At 44.0% G+C, this 17,288-nt stretch overlaps 1 long non-coding RNA gene across 1 annotated transcript; it reads right to left on the reverse strand.

The window, feature by feature from the left end:
• Positions 1-6,898: 6,898 nt before the first annotated feature.
• LOC103093770 (uncharacterized) lies at positions 6,899-11,803 on the reverse strand. Its single transcript, XR_461546.2, has 2 exons — positions 11,406-11,803; positions 6,899-7,342 (listed from the first exon to the last, which is right to left on the reverse strand). It is a non-coding gene; the product is annotated as an uncharacterized LOC103093770 (long non-coding RNA).
• Between the last annotated feature and the right edge of the window lie 5,485 nt (positions 11,804-17,288).

Here is a 17,288-nt window from a genome sequence, read left to right on the forward strand (position 1 = left end):
TTAGGTACATTATGATTCTCATTTACATGACACTTTAAGAATTACAAAGCACTTTATAAATATATCTCATTTTATCTTCATAACAACCTTGGGATTGTTATGAATAATGAAATTGTATGAAATGAAATGAAAATTATGAATAACAATTAGGTGCTATTGTTATTATCTGTTGTTGTTGTTAAGCCATTTCAGTTGTGTCCAACTCTACATGGCCTCCTTTGGGGTTTCCTTGACAAAGACACTGGCTTGTCATTTCCTCCTCCAGTTCATTTAGCAGATGAAGAAACTGAGGCAGACAGGGTTAAGTAACTGCCCAGGGGCACACTCTGAATTCAAGAAGGTGAGTCTTCCTGGCTTCAGGTCCATCATTCTATCCACTGTGGATAGCTGCCTGCTATTATCCCATTTTATAAATGAGAAAACTGAGGTGCAGGGTTTAAATGACTTGCCTCATACAGCTAATAAGGGTCTAAAACAAATCTTGAACTCAGATCTTGATGACTCCAGGTTCAGTTTTTGAGCAAGTGTCATGCCTCTCTCCCCTGTGCTCTAGGGAGCTCCATTGGGACAGCTACGTCATGTGGTGAATGGTCTGGAGGGAACACAGAAAGCTAATAAGGAAGTCCAGGTGAAAAGACCCGGAGTCTGGAGGATGGGTTTAAAGCTGGTCTCAGACACTTCCTAGGTGTGTGACCCTAGGCAAGTCGTTTAATGCGGTTTGCCTAGCCCTTGCTGCTCTTCTGTTTTAGAATTAATCCTAAGACAGGAGGTATGGGTTTAGAAATAAATAAATGAATAAAAGACAAAGTGAATAAATGAATAAAAAATGAAAAAAAAATTTAAATGAAGAAACTAAAAATAAAAAGAACAAATATATGAGAGTCTGAAGCAGAGGGATGTCCCTGTGATTAGAAGTAAATAGACATATTCAAGGGAATTTGTGTAGAGGAGCTCTTTCTCTACACGTTTTAAAAAGAAAGCACCCATATGATACTGGACAGTATATTTCCTCCCTAATCTTAGAGAGGGATATAGCAGGCGGCCAAAGAAATGGGCTCAGCCTTGGAAGGCCCCCACATCTGGCTGTAATTGTGACACTCTACTCCCCACAAGGACCAGTTTATTAAACAGCCAAGCAGTGATGCTATAAAAAGTCATTATAGACAAGCTTTAAATATATTTTGATGCATTTAAAGAGGACCGCGCTGGGTAATGAAACCATTGACACTCCCTGGGCAAACAAAATCAAATTGCTATAGTCTGGCTGGGGTTTGGAAAATCAGTAACATATGGGACTCTCTTAAACAAAGTTCCTTCCATTCATATGTTCTTCACACCTTTCCCTTCGTCTCAGTTTCCGTCTCTTCCCTCGTGTGAGGGTCCTGGTCATCACTCACCTAGATTGTTGGAATACATTTCTGAAGAAGTCTTCCCTTTGAGCTGGTGTTTTGATCTGAAAGCCTGCTCTATTGTCATGGGAAGGGTATTGGAGTTGGAGAAAGACCCCAGTTCTTGAGATGTGGGAATTTACATGGCCTAACAAGTAGGCTCCCACATCACCTCCTCCATCCCAGAGCTAAAAACCCAAAACTGGGCCCCGGGGCTCAAGCAAGTCAGCTTCATTTCCACCCTTACTTGAGCCAGCTCTCTGTGGTGGAAGCTGACCTTTTCAGCCTGGCCCTTTGGAGCCTCAGAGCGAGGCAGAAATAGGAGCACCATGGGTGGATGTTTGCAAGACTTGGGAACCGATAAAAGAAACAATTTCCCAAAGTAGATCAGGCTGCTTAGGAAGTAGTGAGTTTCCATTATTAGAGGTATTCATGAAGGTCCCAGGAACCATTTCTCAGAATTGTTATAGAAGGGATTCTTGTGCAAATACTGGTTGGGCTAGCATGCTCCTTGTAAGGCATGTTGTTATCTTCATTTTATAGAAAGAGAAAAAGCTGGGTGGCTCAGTGGTCTGAGAATCAGGCCAATAGACAAGAAGTCCCAGGTTCAAATCTGACCTCAGACACTTCCCAGCTGTGTGACCCTGGGCAAGTCACTTAACCCTCATTGCCTAGCCCTTATTACTCTTCTGCCGTGGAACCAATACACATTCTAAGACGGAAGGTAAAGGTTAGAAAAAAAAACAAGGAGAGAAACTGAGGTTCAGAAACAGTCAGTATCTAACCCAAGGTCACATAGCTAGTTAAATGGTACAGCCAAGATTTTTTGACTCCTACGTCTAGGGGTCTTTTCATTGAACCCCTCTGATTTATGACAGCAGGCAAGTCATCTCTCTTTTCTAAGCCTTGGTTTTCCCACAGGTAAAATTAGAATGATAATAACTACTGGCAGTCATTGAGAGAGTCAGAGATATGATAGTTAAATTACATACGTACATTGTTGTTCGGGCACCTGACTCTTCATGAGTCCATGGACCGTTGCATACAAAGTCTTTCTATCCTCCACCAACTCTCAGAATCCAAGTTCGTGTTCATCGCTCCCGTGATACTATCTATCACAGCCTCTGCCATCCCAGTCTCCTTTTGCTTTACAACCTTTCCCACATCCTGATCTTTTCCAATCAATCCTTTCTTCTCACAGTTGGCTAAAAGCATTTAAGCTTCAGTATTTGACCTTCCAGTGAATAGGCTGAATGTCTTTAAATGTAATAACTCATTTGCTCTCTTTGCATTCCAAGGGACTCTTGGAATGTCTTCTTGAGCACCACAGTTCAAAAACATTGATTCTGAGGGGTCAGCTTTTCATATATATATATATATATATATATATATATATATATATATATACATACATACATACATACATACATACACACACAGCATTTCTTAAGTACTTACTGATCACAGAGGAAATAAACAAAAATAAATAAAACAATTCTTGCCCTCAAAGACCTTATATTCTAATAAAGGAAGACTCTATTTAAAGATATTAGAGTTCAAACTCAACAGGATAGATCCAGCTACAACTAGTCACTCCAGACCTGTTGAAATGAATGTCTGTATGGACAAGGGACAGGGGGTACTTATTTGAGAGGAGAAATAATAGCATAAGTAGCCAAAAGCAAGGAGGGAAGAAATAAGTTTAAGCTTCCTCCAGGATACTGAAGAGAATGAACATTAAAATTCAGGAAGGAAAAATTCCTTGGAAAATTCAGCATGGATTGTGTCCATGGATATTATACTAGCAAGGTTTTAGATTTTTTTTTTTCACCCTTCCTCTCTCTTCCATCAATAGTGCTGTATTTGGGATAGGAGAAATAAGCACCCAGGGTTATTTTAGTTATTCCTAAGGCAGATGAAATCAGGAGGGATTGGACTCCAAAATGAGAGACTTAAAGTTCTAAGCCTGGCTTAACAACTAAAACTTAAGAGCTCAACGAGTCTTTAAAGATCATCTAGTTTGATCTCATTTTTATTTTTTATAGATGAGAAAACACATCCAGAGATGAAGTGACTTACCCAAAGTCATACATCAAATTGGTGATAGAGCAGGAAATAAAACTTGAGTATTAACTCCATCTATTGTTCATTCCATTAAACCTTCAGTTTTCCTGAATAAAAATTCAGGGTTCCTCAATTATTAGCGGGAAGGTGGGTCAAAACACACACAAGACACAGATCTAATTTAATTATACTTAAGTTTGAGTTGTATATACATTTCCTTTTAGAAATTTTTGAGAAATTAGCTTCCCTTTTATAATTTCATGGAATATTCCCCCTGGAAACCAAATAGAAAAATAGAGAAGAAAACCACAGTGGGGCATCATGGATTGATGGTGATTTCTCTGAGAAGACTCCTTTCTCAGAGCTTCAGGGCTTTAAGGCCAAATGTCGCTGAACTTAAGTCTTTTACTTGTGGAGTTTACTAGCTAATTCTGATATGGGAAGAGTGCCTAAAGTGGTAAGGACATTTTGGGATTGAATAGGTAGAAAGAAAATGGACATGGATGCTGGGTGAGTAGAGGCAGTTTTGGTGGTTCACTGGTTCTTTTTCTTCTATTAGAATAATACTCAGTTTATAAGTAATACAGGTTTTTCTTTAAGCTTTGTGATTGTCACATATTATTTCATTCATTCATTCAACAAGAAAGTATGAAGAGGGCAAGGTATCGAGAAGGCTCTGTGGATTGAGAGTCAAGTCCAGAGATGGGAGGTCCCCGGATCAAATGTGATTTCAGATACTTCCTAGCTGTGTGACCCTGGGAAAGTCTTTTAACTCCCATTGCCTAGCCCTTACCATTCTTCTGCCTTGGAACCAATACACAGTACTGATTTTAAAACAGAAGGTAAGGGGTTTAATAATAATAATAATAACACATTAAGTAGGAGACAGCTAGGTGTCTCAGTGGAGAGAGAACCAAGTCTGGAGATGGGGAGGTCCTGGGTTCAAATCTCATCTTAGGCATATCCTAGTGACCTTGGGCAAGTCACTTAACCCCCATTGCCTAACCTTTACTGCTCTCCTGCCTTAGAATCAATACATAGTGTCAATTCTAAGATAGAAGGTAAGGGTTTAAGAAAAAAAAAGAATATATTAAGTAGGCCTTGCTTGATGACAACAATGATGGTGATGATGATGATGATGTATGTGCCAGGCCCTTCAGATACAGACAAAAACAAGTTAAGCAATTCATCCCCCCCTCCCAAAGAACTTACAATCTATCAGGGACATGGTGACTACTAGAAATAAGAAGGTAATATAATGGAACCAGCACTGGCTTTATGATCACAGACAAGTTATTTTCAGAACCAGTTTCCTCATCTCTAAAATGAGAGGATTGAACTTGATGCCTTGGAAAGGTCCTTTTCTGGTCTATTATTCTATGGTTCTATGGCTGGGAAGGGGAAAGGATGGATCATTTTGTTCTGTGGCATAAATCGCCTATGTATAAAAGGTGTCTTCTGTCAGCATGTAAATAAATAAATGTATGAGTTCATGGGGAGTGTGTTTGAATGTAGGTGCAACTGAAAATAAATGAATGAATGAATAATGGGTGTCTCAAAGAAAGCATATGGGGAAAATGTTGATAAGGGCAATCTGTGTGTGTGTGTGCAAATGTGTTATGACTGAGTGTGCATGTGTGTACGTGGGCAAATGGGCTTTTGTGGGGCAGTGAATCCATCAGGCATATGTGCCTGGAGTGGGGGTGGGGGAGCAGGCGACTCCAGATTTGAGTATGTGTGTATGCAATCTCGACGAGGATGTGTGTATGTACATGAAAACCCCAACACTTGTCTTTATACAGTCAGCTCCAGGCTGTTGGGAGCATCCGGAGTTTTCGCAGCACCCACTGAATTGTTTCTAAATTTAGAGAATTAAAGACCTGGTAGGAAAGGAGCAGAAAGTTGACAAACATTTACAAAGCCCCCTCCCCTCACCTTTTTTTAATCCTTTCCAGAGCAGCAGGGGCGGAACTTCCCCTCTCCCACATTTCCTTCGTCCCTACCGCTCTTGTCCCTCTCCCAAGCTTCTCCAGGCTGCTCATGGTGAGGGCGGGGAGGACTCCAGAGACACCCGAAGGGATTCTTCCCTTTCCCTTTCCCTCATTCCCCCTTAAAAGATGCCAGGAAACAGCTGCGGAAGCAGATCACCTTAATAGGAGAGTAATCGCTGGGCTGGCAGCCAAGTCCCACCTCTGCTCCTCTTTCTCCTCTCTGCTCTGTGAGAAAGTGAGAAAAGAGAGAGCCGGAGCGAGTCTGGCAGGAGTTGGCACTCGCAGTTGCCATAACGAGCATTTTCTGAAGATTTGCCGTTAAAAACGGTCGGACCTGGGGGAGTGGGGGGCGGGGCACTAACCCTCTGGAAAGAGTAAGGGCGAACGAAACCCACTCCAGCCTTCCTTCCCTCCGTTTTCTCCCAGGGCTCCCAAGGACGTTTCTCCCTTGATGGGCCAGAGTAAGAGACCCAGCACGCTCTGAGAGCCAAACTGGGAAGCCGAGCAAACAAAAAGGCATTTTTAGCAATTATTACTATATTAGGAGGGCCAGTGGGTGGTCCTCCCCACCCTACCCCTCAGCTACTCCATGGAGCCCCGCAGGGAGATTCCCGCTTGCAGAAGTCTGGATTATTGCTAGGAGGAGAGGTAGGCTTGTGGAGAATGAATTAACTGGAGCTTTTCAAACTTGGCTGGCTTTCCTCTTCCCATCCCTCCTGACACACCCCGAACTCTACCTTCTTATCACGCCTTGGGTGGGGCTTGGTTTGAGAGACGGTGCTGTTTGGGGTTTCGTAGGGGGTGGCTGTTGGACTTGGGGTGCAAGTCCAGACTTTCTTGGATTCGGAGGCACTAATTGATTGGTTTGATTTCTTGTTCCGTTTCAGTTTGGGTCTGGGACGGTTCTGGGGGCGGGGGAAGGGCGAGGGGTACTGGGAGCAAAGGTCTCGGTTCCAGCAGTCCTCGGCTGGTGGAAGACCAGGGGAAGGACACAGGAGCTTTTTTGGAAAATGTGTATATAACACCCACCCACCCCTCACATGCACCTCCCGTTTGGCTCGGGAATGAGACGCAGAATGGAAAACTGTTGCTAAAATATTTTCCGCGTCTGTTCCTTTTCTTGAAAGCCCCAAAGAAAGAGATGGAAAAAAAAAATAAGCCGCTGAGAAATCTTCAACTGGGAGGAGGAGCTGCAAAGGGGACTGGAAAAAGGATGCGGAGGGAGTGGGGGTGGGAGACACAGCTAGGGTAAATTGAGGGGTGGGATGGATGGAAGGGTTGCAAATTGAATTTCTTTGGCTTTGCCTAGAAACCTCAGCACTTTTCTCTGTGTTTCTTGCAAAACAGCCTCAGAGCCCTTCAGACTTTCACATCTATATTTAGCTGTGGAAAAAGCTGGGAGTTCCCTTGTACCGTGGTGTGTACTGGAGCAGCGCGCGAATGTGAGATTGAATGTTGTTGAAAACCAACTGTTGGAATATATTTGGGTTCAGCCCCACAGATCTGCCCCCCCCCCCAATGAAAATGTGAAATGTATTCAGATTCCATTGAAGTTGAAAGTTTGCGCTTTCTCAAGGAGAGACGCCAAGGTGGATAGGGAGTGATGCTGGTGGCTATCCATTTGGTTTTGACCATCGAGATCTTTGGGGAGGGCCCCTGAAGTAAGAGCAACAGCTTCGGTGTCTGCAATGTTTTCCATGTCCTGACTTGCTCTGGAGCTCAGTTAAGGGTTTTAACCCCCGCTTAGGAGAACCAGTCTTTTTGATAGCTTTCTCATCCCTCTGTGGAATTCTTCCAGCTATTCCAAAGGCTCAAATAGGAAGTGGATAGGGCCGGCGATGATATAGATCGCTGCAATGAAGAGTGAAGTGTATAGTGATCCAGACCGACGTCTCTCTCCTGCATATAAAGGCAAGACTTGTGATACCTTGCAGCCGTGATGCTGACTGGGAGAGGGGAGAGATTATCAGATGAGGGAGTTATCAGATGGTAGGAAAGGCAGGCAGGGAGTTCAGGGAGGGAATATAAAATCTCATTCAGTAACTCTTCTGATGGGTAGAGGAGGGGGTCTCCAAGAAACACTGATCCCCAAATCCTCTCCAATGCCCTTCTCCCAAACAGCTTCTAACCAGTGGAGGTCCCGCCACTCTCCCCCTTCCACCGCCCATACTAGATCATCCGTTTTTGTGTGGAAGGGGAGAAGCTAATGGGTTGTCTATAGAGAAGGACATTTGGGCCCAAGATATTGGTTAGGAAGGGTACTGGGCACAAGAGGACAGCAAGGAGTCTTTGGTAGGAATAGCATGAGAAACTGTGCTGCCCACCTTGCAGGGGAGAGATAGTACTTTCAGAGTTGGTTGTACGGTGTAAGATGCCTCTGAAGAGAGTACTTTACAATTGGTTGTGAGCTATGAGATGCCACCACCATTCAAGGGAAGCTGAAGGAGGGGTGAGCAGACAGGTTTGGAGGGCAGGATTCAGCTCTGATTGATGAGATTCAGAGGGAAGGGAACACAGACAATAAGGTGTCATAGCAGAGGTCTCAAAGGGGTGTGTGTGTGTGTGTGTGTGTGTGTGCGCGCGCGCGCGTAAGGATGCCTTTGGAGATGACACATTGAGTAAGGCACAGGTGAATATGGGCAAAGGTGATCAGGTACCCCTTAAAATAAGGTTTCTGGGAGGCATCTGGGTGACTCAGTGGATTGAGGACCAGGCCTAGAGACGAGAGGTCCTGAATTCAAATGTGGCCTCAGATACATCTGAGCTGTGTGACCCTGAGCAAGTCACTTAACCCCCATTGCCTAACCCTTACTGCTTTTCTGCCTTGGGTATAAGGGTAGCTGAGGACACTGGACAGAGAGGGGGTACCTTAAAATGTAGAGTCCTTAGGGTGGCTAAAGGGGGATAGAATGTGTGTAGAAAAGGACATGTGGATCTAATTCGCCGTAGCGGCAGTGGGAATGAAAGAACCTTGATGTTATATAAAGTGGAAAGAGTGTACTGTAGTGGGAGACAAGATTTGGGTTTGATTCCAATCTTTGCTACTCTATGACCTTAGGAAAGCCAATGATACCTCTCTCTGGCCCTCAGTTTCCTCATCTATAAAATTAACACGTTGGATAAAGGTGTTATATGCCTCAATGATGCCTTATTTCAAGAAGGGGAAAGTAATTTGGTTATTAGCTAAATCTTCCACATTTGCCCTTTGTAGGAAGGAGTAGGGGAGTTGTGGGAGAGTAGAGAGTAAGGTTTTGCACAATACTTAGCATATTTTGCTGTCTAGTCATTTCAGTTGTGTCTAACTCTTTGAGATCCCATTTGGGGTTTTTTTTTTGACAAAGATACTGGAGTGGTTTGCCATTTCCTTCTCCAGCTCATTTGACAGATAAGGGAACTGAAGCAGACAGGGTTGACTTCCCCAGGGTTGCACACAACTATTAAAAGTTAGATTTGAACCCAAGTCGTCCTGACTCCAGGCCTTGAGTGTTCCATCCACTCTGCCATCTAGGTGCACCTTCTTCTGAGGGATCACAGCTAATCTTGGGAGGAAGACCAGCCTTTCATGTATGCAATTGGAGAGGTATCTACCAGGCAGGACCTACCAAAAAAAACAAACCAAAAAAAACAAACCAAACCACCACCTTTCCTTCCTCCTGTCACAGATGCCTGAAATTTCACCTTTATTGCCTTGTTGAAATTTCTATCTACAGTAACTTAGGGGGAGTTGGGACATCTCACAGGGGACAAGACCCTCCTACAAATGAGAAAAAACATCTGAAGGAAGTGGCAGGGAGGCCAGGAAGGTAGATTGTCCAAACAGTAACTCCTCCACTCCTACCACCAGGTGATAGACCAGACATTGTTATTCCTATTTTAGATTTCAAGAAGCTAAAGGCCATGCAGGTAAAGTTAGGGCTAAGTAAGGCAAATGGAGAAATAAGGGCACCCAAGGCTTTGGCTTCAAGCCTAGTACCCTTTCCCTCATACAGTGTTAGGACTGAAAGGATTTTAAAGAGACCATCTCTTCTGAACCCATCAGTTTCTAAATGAGGCATACCACTAAAGCAAACCGTAGAGGAGATGATGGCATGTCTGTGGTCCAGTGGAAAGAACACTGGTGCAAGAGCTGGAAGAAGTGGGTTCAGACCTCTCTCTCATGCTTGATAGAATGTAAGTTCCTTGAGGACAGAGGACAGCTAGCTGCATTTTTACCTATATACATTCAGTGTATATATACATAGTAGGTACTTAATAATGCTTGATGACTGATTTTGTAACCTTCTCTAAAAGGGAAAGGTTGGACTAGCAGGCTCCAGAGGTCCCTTCCAGCCCCAGATGCATGACTATAAGAGAGGCAAATTTTCTGGGTTCTATCCTGAGTCTAAGCAAACTAGAATGGAGCCTTCCCTGGCTACTGACTCCCACAACGGTGAGAAAGGGCCTTGGGACTGAAAAAGCCTGGCCTAAGGGACCTCTGTTGTTCCTTTCCAATCCTAAGATTGTGATAATCTATGAATATTTCCAATTCAGAATGCTTCCTCTCCCCTCTGTCTCCTCTTTCCTTTTTCCCCTCTTGTGAAACACTCTTGTTCCCTTGACTTTATTTCTTCTGCATATTTTGCAGCAGAAATTGCTGGGACTTCCTCTCTATTTGCCTTCTCTCAGACCAGCCTGGAGAGCTCTGGCAGCCTATATGAAGGAAAGGCTAATGGAAAAAGGCCTGGCAAGAAATATCCAGTCAGAACAAGGGCTAAAAATGTGAAGAAACAGTTGGGGAGCCAGCCTGTTTTGGCCAGCATTGGATTGGTACTGGGAATCCTGTAGCTCCCTTCTGTGTTCTGCCACAGTTTGAAGCAAAAGAGCAGTAATGGCCAGGCAATTGAGGTTAAGTGACTTGCCCGGGGTCACACAGCTAGGAAATGTCTGAGGTCAAATTTGAACCCAGGACCTCTGGACTCCAGCCCAGGATCTCTATCCCCCACTCCCTGGGTTACTGAGCTGCCCTGTCCAATCTCCCTTATCATTTCTTTGCTCTGTTTGCCTGTGTTTGGGACACATCCTTAGGTGTGTTTGGAGAAAGCTGGATGGGATGGGCTCAAAAGGAACTCCAACATCCTTTGCTCTCTACTGTTCACCAGGGGAGCTTCCAGGGTGATGGAGAAAGGGGATTACAGATGGGGAGATTGGGGACTCCAGAGTGTGACCCCCAAACATAAGGAAGGCAACTTTTCATTTGTTCTGAGCTAAACTGAAACATATATGGTTCTCTTTATCATAATATAGGATCTGTAAAGCACTTAGCACAGCGCTTGGCACATCGTAGATGCTTAATACTACCTGTTCCCTTTTTGCCTCTTCCCTCCCACCTGTAAAAAATAGACATGAATCCAGGACTTCAATCCCCAGAATGCCCTGTAATCTCACTGAATTCTCACATGGGCTGAGATCGAGAAGGTATTTAAACCTGGTTGTGAATAGGCTCGCTCTCTTTTTGGACTTCCATTTTGGAGCAGAGGTGTCTCTTCCATGATGTGAGGTTATCTTGTCTAGGCCTCTCTGGCCTAGGCACGTGTTTTCTTGTCCTGTATTTTTTTTAATCCTTAATCTTTAATAAACCTCATAAAAAATATAATACTCCTTGCAGAGAGAAACTAATTTCTACCTGCCTCAGTCTCCCCTAAAATTTTAATCTTTACAAACCTCAGTCTGCAGAGAAATGCCAAGTAGGGAATTTTTAGGCTTATGGATAGTGGTGATGTTGGAAGGCCCCTTAGAGAGCAGTCGTCTTGCCCATCCCTCTTCATCGGAATGGCATTCTTCCCTAGGCAGAACAAGCATTCTGAAACCTTACGGGGAGAAGACAGTGATACCACCTCCCTTGCCTATTCTCCTATTCTCCCACTCTCTCCAAGAGCCTAGTATCTCGGCTCCTAATGCTTGATGGGGGAGGAGAAAAATAAACCTCCAGGTCCCAATGGCTTTCTTCCAGGGAGCTCTTCCTCCGTTGCCATTCATCGTTGAGAGCCACAGGAGCTGTTCACCATTACCTCCAGCTCGTCCAGCCCGCCTAGTTTAGGATGATTCCAATTGAAGACTGAGGTGTTGCAGTGAGGTGGAGGTACTAGGTGCCATGGGGGGAGATAGCAGTGTAGGGAGGGCCCCCACAGGAAGAGATGCTTCTGCTTGCAGGTGTTCAGAACACGAAACCCTGGAATTCTTAAGGTATAAGGGCAGACTGCTGGAGGGAAGCAGGGAGCCAGCCGCAGTCCTGGGCTCTAAGGTGAGGATGAGTGCTCACAGTGCTGTCTTGGCCCCCCTTGTGCTGAAAGCTAAAAATGTTATCCCAGATACCTGTTTGCCAGTGTCTCAAATCCGATCTCCCTCTCTCCTGGGGAGCCTTCCTCCGATTGTTCACTCCGAGGTCTCTTCTTTCCATCTCTGTCTCCATCTCTCTGTCTCAAAAACAACTCGGAGCCCAACATGACTCGAGGCTCTTATTATTATGGATAAGGCTATTGATCACTTAGCCAATTCCCCAAATGTCTTCCTGGGGAGGCAGAGAGGGAGCTGAGAGAAAGGGACCCGGATCCCTCTCCAATTGGGGGAGGGCATGGAGGAGAGTTTAGAAGTGGAGGCCAAATGAAGCCTATCCCAAGAAGCATTGGGAATGCACTCAGCTTGCGATGTGATATTGGGCCAGAGACAACCTCCTTGGACCTCGGTCCTACTGTAAACAGAAAGATTAGGTAGAAAGACTTATTCTACTCTCTGCCCCAGTTCCTTCTCGACTCCTCCCAATACAGATGGTTAATCATTTAAACAATACATTAAAGCTAAGTCTTCACAGCAGCCCTCTGAGGTAGACCTTGAAAGTAAGTTATAGGGGGCAGCTGGGTGACTCAGTGAATGGAGAACCAGGCCTAGAGATGGGAGGTCCTGGGTTCAAATTTGACCTCAGACACTTCCTAGCTGTGTGACCCTGAACAAGTCACTTAACCCTTCAATGCCTAGCCCTTACCATTCTTCTGTCTTGGAACCAATATTTAGTATTGATTATAAGACGGAAGGTAAGGGTTTTTTAAAAAAAAAAAAGTAAGTTATACCCATTTACAGATGAGGAAAAAGAATTCTAGAAAAGTTCCAGGACTTGCGAATTTGAATCCTGGTCTTCTCACTCCAGATCTAACCTCTTCTCTAGCTCTCAAATCTCAACTTCTCATCTCATAGACGGCTGAGACTGTCCAGCCTGGGCTAGATTTGACTGTGGCACATGGGCTACCAAGCTGGCATCGGTCATTGCATAGCAGTTCTGACACCTTTGACTAAGATGCTAGTCCATGGTGGGTGAGATGGCAGCAGGCTGGCTTGATGGGGGGCCAGAAGGAGAAGAAAAGTCCTGGGGAACTGGTTGGTATAGATACAGTGAAGACAAAGATGGAGCTGTCCCTTTTCTGTAAGGGAATGTTCACTCTCTCAGGAGATACCACATGCATGTCCGCATATACAAATATAAAAAGAGCTTGAGGAGTGGTGGGTCCATCCAAGGGACTTGCTGCCTGAGCCAAATGCCCAGGGAGAGGAGAGTGAGCTGGCTTTGACTGACCGAGTGCAGGGGTGTCTAGGGTGCTCCCCTGTAACAGTTAAATTAGTTTCTCTACTAAAAAGCATTATATTTTTAGAGGTTTATTAAAGATTATTAGAAATCAAAGATACAAATCAATAAGCCACGTTTCTAGAGCTGATAAGCCCATTCAATTTCACTTCTACATCTTGAGAAACGTGTGTGCTTAGAATCGGAAGCAGAGAGACCAAGTAGGCAGTACAGTCAGTTTAAATACAAATTGTGTTCTCGGCCCAGGTGGGGATCTCGGGTGAGATCATAGGGCACTCTGGGAAGTGCCAAGGACCTCTGGGGATTGAAGTCTGGGGTTCAAATCTCCACTTTTATACCCACAAGTCACTGTCAGGAAGGAGACTTGGAAGATGAATATTTCTGCTTTGACTTGTTAAGGACTATTATTTTTTAAAGGAAGATTTGGTTAGCCAGGTGGCTCCAAGGATAGAGAGCCATGTCTGGAGACAGGAGGTCCTGGGTTCCAATGTGGCCTTAGACATATTCTAGCTGGGTGACCCTGGGCAAGTCACCCAACCCCCACTGCCTAGCCCTCTCGGCTCCTCTTCCTTGGAGCTGATACTTAGTATCAACTCTAAGACAGAAGGTGAGGGATTTTAAAAAATAAGATGAAAGGTTTTAGGGCTAATGGGACATTTGAGATCTCTACTCTGTTCCCTTCATTTTTCAGATGGGGAAAATGAAGCCCAAAGAGAAGAAAATTTGCTCAGGATCACACAGGCAATAAGTAACAGGTTTTTGAACCCAGGTCTTCCAAGATCTTCAGTTTTTTCCCCACAATACTACTTGGGACACATTATGGCAGGAGGTGGGGGTGGCCGTGACAGGGAGATGCAGAGGGGAGAGCCACCACCAGAGAAGATGCCATATTGGGTCTTTGCTGGAGCTTACAGTCTGTGTTTAGATAACAATAGAAGGCAAGTTTGGAAAATGCTTACAGAACAGAAGAGGAGGGGTGGGGGGTTAGTATTTCAGAAGTGGGGAGACATTCAATCTCCCTTCCAGCATGGGATGGCTCATGAGACAGGCTTGCACACAGTTGGAGCTAGCTCCCTCTCCTCTCCCTTCCTCCTCATGGTCTTTCTTTTTCTTTTCCTCTGTCTTCCTTGTATCCCTAGCCCCTAGCACCATGCCTGAGCTGCTGCTGCTTGACTGACTGGCTTTTGCCATGGTCCTGGTTAGAGATTCTGCCCCAAACCTCCTTAGGATTAGTCGAAATGACTCCTTATTGGCTTTAATATTTTATGATTCTAATTCAGTCTGGGCTTCACTTTCTCTCTCTGTACATCAGAGGTCGTCCTTTCTTCTTTCCTCGGGAGTGGAATAAAGTCCAAATGGAATCTAGTTCCCAGGAGTGCTTATGTCTCCTTGCTGCACTACTAAGTGTCCTGTGAATAGTCTTATGGCAGCTGAAAGTGGGGGACATTGATGAAGGAATAGACAAGACTGTGCCCTCCAGGAACTTCAGGTCTATTAGAATGAAAAGGCATTCAAGGCAATGCACATGGCAAGTGTCCGTAGTAACATCCCAGTAAATAAATCATAGCTAAAAATAGGATTTGTGTCCCTGTTGGGCCACTCTGATGGGGTGAATGAGTGAGTCACTTATCTCTTAACCTCAATGTCTTATCATGGAAATGAGTGAGATGATTTTGTCTTCCTGCACCCAGTGGGTGGGTTGTAAGGATCAAATGAGATCATAGAATGACAGCTAGGAGAGATCATTTTTTTGTCTAATCAGTCTGAAAGTGAACTAGGATCTCCTCTGAAGGAATCACCTCTCTGCTCTATAGAATATAAACTTCTTGAAGGCAGAGATCGTTTTGTCTTTTGTCTTTGCCTTCCTAATAAATTCTTGGTAAGCTCATTTGAATTGGCATCTCTCACCTTGGTCAGCTTCTTCCTGAGGACTGCCAGGGAGGCTGTGGATAGCTCCAGTTGTCTGTCTCTCTTCAATGTCCACTGCTCCTGATTCTGCTGGCAAGGGCAAGTAGAACAAGTATTAGTCCCTCTTTTAAAAAACAAATAAACAGAAAACTCTACTCTTCTGTCTTAGAATCAATAGTACAGATGCCAGTAAGAGCTGGGCTTTTAGAGTTGTGACTTGCCCAGGGTCAACTAGCTGAAAGTGTCTGAGGTCAAGCTCCTATCTCCAGGTTTGACTCTGTCCACTGGGTCACCTTTTGGTAGGTGAAGACAATTATCGCATTCCTTCCCTCCCAGTGTTTTCTTCTCCAAGAGACTAATAAACATTCCTTCAATGAGACCTCAGATACCATGATCTCCAGTTTTCTCACCATCCTGGTTGCCATCTTCTAGACTACTTTGTCAATATCCTTCCTAAAAAGATATGTATATATAATGAGTATAAAATGTATTATAAACAGAAAGTTATTTTTATTAGGGAAACTTAAATAATCTGAGATGCCTTCCTGGGGGTGATGAATGTTGAACAAGAAAGGAAAGAAAGAATAGGATTCAACAGGAAAGAATGCAGAGCTCTACCCAAATGAAGGTTCAGACTGCTCTGTCTATTCACAAACACTGGAAAGCCTTCAGCTTGTCTTGGGATTGAGGGCATGATGGTATTTCCCTCCTTTGACCCTAGAGAGGCCCATTCCTTGTCTGCCAGCCTGATGTCTGCCCTCTCTCTACTCCTTGGCATTCACAGACATTTCCAATGATCTTCTGGTATTTCTCTCCTGTTGTCTGGTCTCTCAAGGCCACCTGCTTTTAGGGGACATTAAAATGGCACTTGTTAAGATGCCAGCCTGGACTCAGCTGTCACAAAAGCATCAGAAAGTTTTGTCTTTGGACCAGGGGCAGCTATCTTAAGTGGTGGAAGGAGGGAATGAGGGTAGCATGTAAGATGAGTTTGAACATTTGGGGAATTGTAGTTTGTCAGAATGCAAAGCTCTAGAAGGGATTCTGATTGAGTTTTTCAGATGCACTGGCAGTTGGCAATGATCTAAGTGATCATCTCATTCAACCTCCTTATTTTACAGATGAGATAAGAGATCAGAGAGGACAAGTGATTGCCCTAAATCACACAGCTTGATTTTGGTAGCCTGGGTCTTCTGACTTCCCATCCTTCACCCTTTCCATTATGTCATACTGCATCATGTCTGAGGCTGAGCCAGTCCCTGAGGAATGGGGTTTAAATGACCTCCAAAGGGCCAACTGAGTAATTCCCCCAGAGGCCAAGACACTGGACAGTGTCCATTTTCTCTCCTTTTGTGCCCAGTCTTTTGCTGCAAAGCACATATTACTCTGCCTACCAGGTCCGGATAATTATACTTATTAACTACTTCTTATAGACTTTTAAGATTGATAAAGTGCTTTCCTTACAATAAGGAGCAGAGTGAAGGACATGTGGTCAGAGGACCTAAGTTTGTAAGCTAACGTTGATTTTTATATTTACCTCACCTTTGCTGAAGCTAAATTTTCTCATCTGTAAAATGAGGATAATAATGTTTATACTCCTCATCATGTAAGACTGTTGTGAAGAGAATGCTTGTAGAAAGAGAAGCTATTTAGTAATATCTGAAGCAAAGGACCACTGTATGAGGAGACCTACCTCAGAGGACTCTGTAAGGTACCATGAAAAGAATATCACTCCTGAAAAGTCAAAATGTGTGGCTAGTCTCTGCTATCCACTAGATGAAAGAACAAATCATTATTCCCCATGCCTCAGTCTCTTCATCTGTAAAACGAAGGCAGTGGGGCAGCTAGGTAGCACAGTGGATAGAGCACCAGGCCTGGGGTCAGAAGGAACAGAGTTCAAATGTGGTCTCACACACTTCCTAACTGTGTGACTCTGGCCAAATCGCTTAACCCCAAATGCCTAGCCCTTACTATTCTTCTGTCTTGGAATTGAAACTTAAGACAGAAGGTTAGGGTTTAAAAATAAAGCAATTAAATAAAATGGGGGTAGTAATACTTTAAAAAATCATTATTGATATTTTTTGGTTTTATATCCTTTTTTCACTGGCCAGTATTTCCCTCCCCAACCTAGAGAGTTATCCTTTATAACAGAGGCAGTTGAATGATACAGTACATAGAGTACCCTGGAGTCAGGAGACTAGAGTTCAAATCCTGTTTCAGACCCTTTATTAGTACATGACCTTGAGCAAGACAATTATCTTTTGTGACTCAGTTTTCCTGTCTGTAAAATATAAGGATAATAACACTACTGATTGATCAAAATTGCTA

Source organism: Monodelphis domestica, chromosome 2, assembly GCF_027887165.1.
Source record: "Monodelphis domestica isolate mMonDom1 chromosome 2, mMonDom1.pri, whole genome shotgun sequence".
Lineage (NCBI taxonomy): Eukaryota > Metazoa > Chordata > Mammalia > Didelphimorphia > Didelphidae > Monodelphis > Monodelphis domestica.